Genomic DNA, 8,400 nt, shown 5'->3' on the forward strand with positions numbered 1-8,400 from the left:
CATCGGTGAAGGATCTCAATGAAGATGGTCATTTAAATTAAATACACATAGATATGTTTTTCAATAAACAGCCGTGTCACTTGGTCTGCTATGAAGCGGAGGAATGGGGTTTAGTTCAATTCTTCATTTATTTATTATTTTACAGGTGTTTGTATTGCATTCAAGAGCACTAAGCTTTGACCACATGAAACCCCAGCTCCAGTATGATTCAAATATTTGGCACATATACAGATCAGTTCCCTGTCAGAAAAACACAGGTTAAGAGATGCGGTAGTTCAATAACATGGGCGTGATCTCTGCTCTCCATCCTCTCGTTCCCCCTGTGACCTGTGTGGCTGGTCATGGCACTAATTAAACTAATTTATTCAAATGTGACCTGTGTGGCTGGTCATGGCACTAATTAAACTAATTAATTCAAATCTGACATGTGTGGCTGGTCATGATCAAATGTGTCCTGTGTGTCTGGTCACGGCTGATATTAAACTAGTTTAATCAAACTGGAGCTCAGACACATCATTGGGATTAACATTCCTCCCTCTCATCTCTCTCTCTCTCTCCTCTCTCTCTCCTCTCTATCTCACCATTTCTCCATCTTTCCCTTTTCCTCTCCTCCCTCCTTTACTCAGAAATGTCCCTTCTCCTTCTCCATCTCTCTCCCTGCCTGCCTACGTGTGTGTGTGTGTGTGTGTGTGTGTGTGTGTGGCTTTGGAGATCCTGTGCCCTGAGGGAGGGTAACATGGGGATTGTTGGATAGAAAGACTCAGTGGTTCCCCAGGCTACAGGGGAGTACACCAGTCCTGTCTAGAAGCTGAAGACTTTCTACTGTCTCTGTCTCCTTGAGTACTACAGTCCTGTCTAGGAGCTGAAGACTTTCTACTGTCTCTGTCTCATTGAGTACTACAGTCCTGTATAGGAGCTGAAGACTTTCTACTGTCTCTGTCTCATTGAGTACTACAGTCCTGTCTAGGAGCTGAAGACTTTCTACTGTCTCTGTCTCCTTGAGTACTACAGTCCTGTCTAGGAGCTGAAGACTTTCTACTGTCTCTGTCTCATTGAGTACTACAGTCCTGTCTAGGAGCTGAAGACTTTCTACTGTCTCTGTCTCATTGAGTACTACAGTCCTGTCTAGGAGCTGAAGACTTTCTACTGTCTCTGTCTCCTTGAGTACTACAGTCCTGTCTAGGACCTGAAGACTTTCTACTGTCTCTTTCTCCTTGAGTACTACAGTCCTGTATAGGAGCTGAAAACTTTCTACTGTCTCTGTCTCATTGAGTACTACAGTCCTGTCTAGAAGCTGAAGACTTTCTACTGTCTCTGTCTCCTTGAGTACTACAGTCCTGTCTAGGAGCTGAAGACTTTCTACTGCCTCTGTCTCATTGAGTACTACAGTCCTGTCTAGGAGCTGAAGACTTTCTACTGTCTCTGTCTCATTGAGTACTACAGTCCTGTCTAGGAGCTGAAGACTTTCTACTGTCTCTGTCTCATTGAGTACTACAGTCCTGTCTAGGAGCTGAAGACTTTCTACTGTCTCTGTCTCAGATGACGTTGGCCTGGGGGATAGGTTTATGACAGTCATAAATACCTCTTCCCCCCTTTTGCCTCTCTCTACCCTACTGAGGTTACATTTGCAAACCCCTTGGTTAACATAGAGATTCTGGGAACATCAGAAGGTGGGGGGAAATGAACTATATTCTGGTAATCCAACCAATGGAACATATGCGGTGGTACTTAATGAATATGATGTCAGTTCGGTTGTCATCTGATACATTCTCATCAATGATAAGATGACATCAACTCTACAGTGGAAAGTCTACACATCAGAGTTATCGGATTCACATGGAATTGTTGTTCAATTTAAATGTTTGAATATGAAATTATTCGTGATGGGATGAAATGTGATTTTATCTTCTAAAATGTGAGATTTGCACTTTCATAAGACAGGGCTCTGCTCAATCAGTGGCCCGCCCCTGTGAAGGGACATGGGCTATAAAACTTTTCAAACACGCCCTCCTCTCCCTTCCTATATAAGCCCTTGTCGACAATATAACCTCCTGTTCCAAGGATGTGAGGACAACGGTTCTATGTCAGAATGGTTCAAATAATAACTACAGAACGAAGCCAACATCAGCGTGACCTTTGGTTGCGAATGGTATGAACTAGAGGTCGACCGATTAATCGGAATGGCCGATTAATTAGGGCTGATTTCAAGTTTTCATAACAATCGGAAATAGGTATTTTTGGGCGCCGATTTCCGATGATTTTTTTATTTACATTTGTATTTTTCAATTTTTTTTTATATCTTTTATTTAACTAGTCAGTTAAGAACACATTCTTATTTTCAATGACTGCCTAGGAACTGTGGGTTAAGTGCCTTGTTCAGGGGCAGAACGACAGATTTTCATCGTGTCAGCCCAGGGGATCCAATCTTGCAAACGCAGAGTTAACTAGTCCAAAGCTCTAACCATTGCACTCCACGAGTAGCCTGCTTGTTACGCGAATGTAGTAGAAGCCAAGGTAAATTGCTAGCTAGCATTAAACTTATCTTATAAAAAACAATCAATCATAATCACTAGTTATAACTACTGATCCAGTTCAGCAGGCAATATTAACCAGGAGAAATTGTGTCATTTCTCTTGCGTTCATTGCACGCAGAGTCAGGGTATATGCAACAGTTTGGGCCGCCTGGCTCATTGCAAACTAATTTGCCAGAATTTTACGTAATTTTGACATACATTGAAGGTTGTGCAATGTAACAAGAATATTTAGACTTAGGGATGCCACCCGTTAGATAAAATACCGAACGGTTCCGTATTTCACTGAAATAATAAACGTTTTGTTTCAAAATGATAGTTTCCGGATTCGATCATATTAATGACCAAAGGCTCGTATTTCTGTGTGTTATTATGTTATAATTAAGTCTGATTTGATAGAGCAGTCTGACTGAGCAGCAGCAGGCCCGTAATCATTCATTCAAACAGCATATTTGTGCATTTGCCAGCAGCTTTTTCGCAAGCACAGCGCTGTTTATGACTTCAAGCCTATCAGCCTAATGGCTGGTGTAACCAATGTGAAATGGCTAGCTAGTTAGCTGGGTGTGCGCTAATACTGTTTCAAACGTCATTCACTTTTAGATTTGGAGTAGTTATTCCCCTTGCACTGCAAGGGCCGCGGCTTTTGTGGAGCGATGGGTCACGATGCTTCGAGTGTGGCTGTTGTCTATGTGTTCCTGGTTCGAGCCCAGGTAGGGGCAAGGAGGGGGATGGAAGCTATACTGTTACACTGGCAATACTATAGTGTCTATAAGAACATCCAATAGTCAAAGGTATATGAAATACAAATGGTATAGAGAGAAATAGTCCTATAAATACTATATTAACTACAACCTAAAACCTCTTACCTTGGAATATTGAAGTGTCATGTTAAAAGGAACCACCAACTTTCATATGTTCTCGTGTTCTGAGCAAGGAACTTAAACATTAGCTTTTTTACATGGCACACATTTTTACATGGCACATATTACTTTCTTCTCCAACACTTTGTTTTTGCATTATTTAAACCAAATTGAACATGTTTCATTATTTATTTGAGACTAAATTGATTTTAATGATGTTTTATATTAAGTTAAAATAAGTGTTAATTCAGTATTGTTGTAATTGTCATTATTACCTATAAAAAAATATTTAAAAAATAGTCCGATTAATCGGTATCGGCTTTTTTGGTCCTCCAATAATCGGTATCGGTATCGGCGTTGAAAAATCATAATCGGTCGACCTCTAGTATGAACTTTGAACTCATATTCACTACAGAAGTGATACCTCCTAGCCATTGAGTTAGCAACAGCAGATGGAACGAGGGTTAGGAAGGAGCAGACAGAGTATCCCGTCTATCACCCAACGACATTACTACAACGTATCCAATTTACTACCAGAGACATTCTTCAAAGGACTCGGTTTGGCAACACAGCCTTCCATCTACCACCAACCTACCGAAGCGCAGCTCAGAGTAAATATTTATTGCATTTTCCTTTTCCAAATGGGCGGTAATTTAGAATGCATAAGATACTGTATTTACGACAGCACAGGTTCTTCGCTTTGTTCCTCAGTCTTCCCGCTCTTTCACTCAAACCCAGCCCTTTTCCTTTGTGTAACAAGCTGTCATATCTGTTCCGCCCGCCAGGGACATTTTCCTTTATGACGTAATTTGTAATCAAGTTATGATTTAATTATGTGTATGTGTAATTCTGTGTGATAAGTTAGGTATTTAGTAAATAAATAATTAAACCCAATTTTGTATGGCTGATTCAAATTGTTAGTCAGGGTTTGTGCAGATAACCAATAATTTACAACTTTCAGATGAGACTGAAGTAAGATGACAATTGATATTGACTGCTATTGATGTAAAATATTACTAGTCTTTAAGAGTTTATTTGGAAGATAACAGCTCTATAAATATTATTTTGTGGTGCCCGACTCTCTAGTTAATTACATTTACATGATTAGCTCAATCAGGTGATATTAATTCCGGAGAAATTATTTTATGGAATACCATGTCATATCACTTAATCCGGCATAGCCAAAGACACGACACAGTACTACAGTCCTGTCTAGGAGCTGAAGACGTACTACTGTCTCTATCTCAGGCAGTACTACAGTCCTGTCTAGGAGTTGAAGTCTTACTACTGTCTCTATCTCAGGCAGTACTACAGTCCTGTCTAGGAGTTGAAGTCTTACTACTGTCTCTATCTCAGGCAGTACTACAGTCCTGTGTAGGAGCTGAAGACTTACTACTGTCTCTATCTCAGGCAGTACTACAGTCCTGTCTAGGAGTTGAAGTCTTACTACTGTCTCTATCTCAGGCAGTACTACAGTCCTGTGTAGGAGTTGAAGACCTACTACTGTCTCTATCTCAGGCAGTACTACAGTCCTGTCTAGGAGTTGAAGTCTTACTACTGTCTCTATCTCAGGCAGTAGTACAGTCCTGTCTAGGAGCTGAAGACTTACTATCGCCTATTTGTCACGAATATTACCGAAGGTGACTCCCCTTCTTGTTCGGGTGGCGCTCGGCGGTTGTCGTCGCCGGTCTACTAGCTGCCACCGATCCTTTGTTCTGTGTTCGTTTGGTTTTGTCTAATTGGTTTCACCTGTTTCTTGTTTGGTTGTTAGGGTGGGGTTATTTTAGTTCGTTCAGCCCGCTTCTGTTTGTGCAGGCTTGTTCATCTGTATGTGTTAGAGTGGTTAGTGTTTTCTTTTGGGTTTCTCACTGTCCTTTTATTTTTCACGATAGGTCACTTTTGTTCTGTAGTATTACCTGTTTGGGTATACTATTTTTGTTCCTGTGATTTATTCTGGATATTAAAGCCTGTTTTTTCCCGCATCCTTTGCTCTCTGCGCCTGACTCCACACCTATTCACTCATTGAGCGTTACACTATTTCTGGAAGCGTATACCGATGGAGATGTTAACGCATAAAGGTGTATATTTTGATGCATGTAAATATGCCTGCCTTACTTGAGCATTTCCTGCCTACAACGTCTTTGAAAGAGAAGTTCGGTTGACATTCGCTATTATGTCTTACAATAGGCCATCAGTAATATGTGTTGTGTTTCTAAAGTTACAGGAAATATGATGTAGTGTGTGTGTGTGTGTGTGTGTGTGTGTGTGTGTGTGTGTGTGTGTGTGTGTGTGTGTGTGTGTGTGTGTGTGTGTGTGTGTGTGTGTGTGTGTGTGTGTGTGTGTTTCAATCATCCCTCTATGTGTGGTGTATTTCAGGAGCTAATGAGTTTGCAGAGGGATCACTTTGATTACAGGCCCCGCTAGCTGTCTCCAGTATTACTCCCTGGCTCCTCCACCTGATAACACACACATACAAGCTAGGAAGGTAACCATACACACACACACACACACCAACTGTAGTCCTAGGCGTAGCCCCCACTCCTGTCACATAACTATGCTGGCCAGAGGTAACTGGACTCAGTTTGAAAGATATCGAGCTGTAAAGACATTTTTCATTTCCCCTCGATCAATGCACAAATACTGTGTTAGTTACAAACAGATCTGGGTTCAAATGCTGTTCGAAATCTTTCAAATACTATCAGTGTATGCACTAGCCTGCCTGTAGTGCCAGATGGGCGGGGTTGCCGTTTTAGAGCTATTCTATTGGTCCATTAAGCGAGGAAATTTCAAATATCAATTTCAAGTATCAAGTATTGATCTGATGTCAAATAGTATTTGATTCCAGGTGTGGTTACAGGGAACTTGGATGTATTTGTGTACTTGGTATGCAACTATACATGAACTACAGTGAGTATATCTTGACTATCGAAGAAGTTATCCAGTGATTCAATGTCAAAATGGTGATTTAATGTAAAGTTGGCCATTCAACACGATATTGAACACGGATTGATGAGGTAGACCTGAGGGTGAGAGAGAAGGCTTTGAAATGAATATACTAGCGAGCTGGATCGACCATTCATCAGTCACACACTCACACAGAAAAACCAACACACACACACATTCATCTGTCATATGCCCGTTTTTCCTCACCTCATAATCAGCTGCAGTCATTAATTACCTTTGACTCCCCTGAAGGCCATCAGTGACTCAGAGGTGGTAGTGTATCAAATGCACACACACACACACACACACACACACACACACACACACACACACACACACACACACACACACACACACACACACACACACACACACATTCACATACACATACACACACACATACACACACACACACACACGCACACACACACACACCTCTCAGTGGGCCCCTGGTTTCAGTGAGAGGTAAGTGTCAAGGTAAGAAACCGTCTACCTTTCCCTGTTAAGCAAACACACCTACAGTACCTGCAACACACACCTCCATCTCTCACACTCATTAACCCTTTCACGGGAAACCTGAGGGTCATACCGCTGTAAATCACTCAACGAGGTATGAACACACACATGGACAGACACACACACACACACACTCACACACATACGCAAACAACTGCGGCTTTGTGCGAGGAATCTCTGTGATACTGTATCTTCAGTCACCATCGGGGGCCAGGGGACAGACTGAGGAAGATCACAGGCAGGGTTTGGTGACAGAAACAAAGTACCCATTTTTCTTTGTGAGGTCGAGTGTGTGTGTGTGTGTGTGTGTGTGTGTGTGTGTGTGTGTGTGTGTGTGAGTGTGTGTGTGTGAGAGAGACACTTATGTTTCCCATTCCAATATAGCCCTTTGAATTTAATTGAATTGAGAGGGAGAGAGAAGGAGGTGGGGAGAGAGGCTTGGAGTTACAGGTATTCAAATGCATTTCATGATAATATGTTCAATATTTGCCTTCTGTTCTGTGTTCGAGTGGGACTCAAACTCATAACCTTCTGCGCAACAACCCACACATTACAAGGCCAACGTGTAAGCTGATGGATCAAGACACCAGTCTGTCACTTCATGAATTCCTGATTCCAGCCAACATGACATTTACATTACCGGTCAAAAGTTTGGACACACCAACTCATTCAAGAGTTTTTCTTTAGTTTTACTATTTTCTACATTGCATAATAATTGTGAAGACATCAAAACTGTGACATAACACATATGGAATCATGTAGTAACCAAAAAAGTGTTAAACATATCAAAATATATTTTATATTTGATTCTTCAAAGTAGAGACCCTTTGCCTTGATGATAACTTTGCACACTCTTGGCATTCTCTCAACCAGCGTCATGTGCGTCATGCTTCATGACGCACACACACACACACACACACACACACACACACACACACACACACACACACACACACACACACACACACACACACATACATTTATCCTGTGCGTTTTCTCCTAAACTACCCTGGAACAGCTATTTGACTCACCTCTCCCTCAGCCCTACATGCGCCTGTTCTTATATCAGTAAACAGCCATTCACCGGTCAGTATGACTAATGCAGTTTGCTGTTATGTAACAACTTAGATTCCATGGAAGAATGTTCAAGTTAAATACTTAAAACCTACAACATGAATGACCACTACAACATGAAACGGATACATGTTGGTCTTGGCAAATTACATTTTTTACATGCAATGTTATGGGAAGTGCTGAGAACCCATTGATCCATCTGTATTATGGTCATGTTCAAGAGACATGAAACAGACTCAAACTTTTAATAACTGAGAACGTACCTGAACATGTACAATAACCTGACAACATACAAACATATCGGTGTTCAGAGTCATAGCAAAAAAAATTATAACGTTTTTCTATAAAAAAAACGAAAGAAATTGGTGTTAATTTTGGGTTCAGGTCGTACCTTCCAGTTTTCTCCCTACTGAAGTCAATCCTGCACTGTGAGAGGAAACCTTCATTCCTTCTGTTCAGTCCCATGCTCAGTCGCT

The sequence above is a fragment of the Oncorhynchus clarkii genome, chromosome 1, assembly GCF_045791955.1.
Source record: "Oncorhynchus clarkii lewisi isolate Uvic-CL-2024 chromosome 1, UVic_Ocla_1.0, whole genome shotgun sequence".
NCBI lineage: Eukaryota > Metazoa > Chordata > Actinopteri > Salmoniformes > Salmonidae > Oncorhynchus > Oncorhynchus clarkii.